Here is a 632-nt window from a genome sequence, read left to right as displayed (position 1 = left end):
ATGAATAATGCATCAATTAATTTTTGGTTTTGTGGGGTTTTTCCTGTTGTTTGTTTTGTTTTTTTATTATTCTCAACACCTAGAGAAAAATGGAGATGTTAATTTCTTACAGTGGCAGCTAAGACAAGCACAATTAAGCAGTTTACTTTCTAGGGATTGCTCACTGAATTCTTCAAGAAGTTCCTATGCATCTGAGGGCCACGCTATTGATTTCTAGCTGACAGCAAACAGATGGCCTGTCAGCAGAATTGTTCATACTTTTAGTAGGGTACATCATTAATGAAGCCAAATACAAGCTTATGTTTTCAGCTCCCTGGTATTAAAAAAGTGGTGCAATATACAGTAAAAGTAGTTTATTAGATCCCATGTGTCATTCAAGGAAACCAGTTATGCTAAATCTGTGACATGGAAGAAAATCAGTCTTCTCCAGCAACATATGTTAATGGTGCCCTGCATTCTTTCTGACAAATTTTATTTTTCCACAGGTGAATAAGTGCTAAAATACTGTTTTGCATCTCCAGTAGTAGTAGTGTATCTCTGTATTTCCTGATGCATGCCAATGTTAGGTTTCAAGGGATACAGAAAAACCTGGGACAGCTAGAAATGCCAATCAGTAGGTCTCTAGCTTTGTA

This window comes from Antrostomus carolinensis, unplaced genomic scaffold (genome assembly GCF_000700745.2).
Source record: "Antrostomus carolinensis isolate BGI_N321 unplaced genomic scaffold, ASM70074v2 scaffold3693, whole genome shotgun sequence".
NCBI classification, from domain to species: Eukaryota; Metazoa; Chordata; class Aves; order Caprimulgiformes; family Caprimulgidae; genus Antrostomus; species Antrostomus carolinensis.
This window is presented reverse-complemented; position numbering follows the sequence as displayed.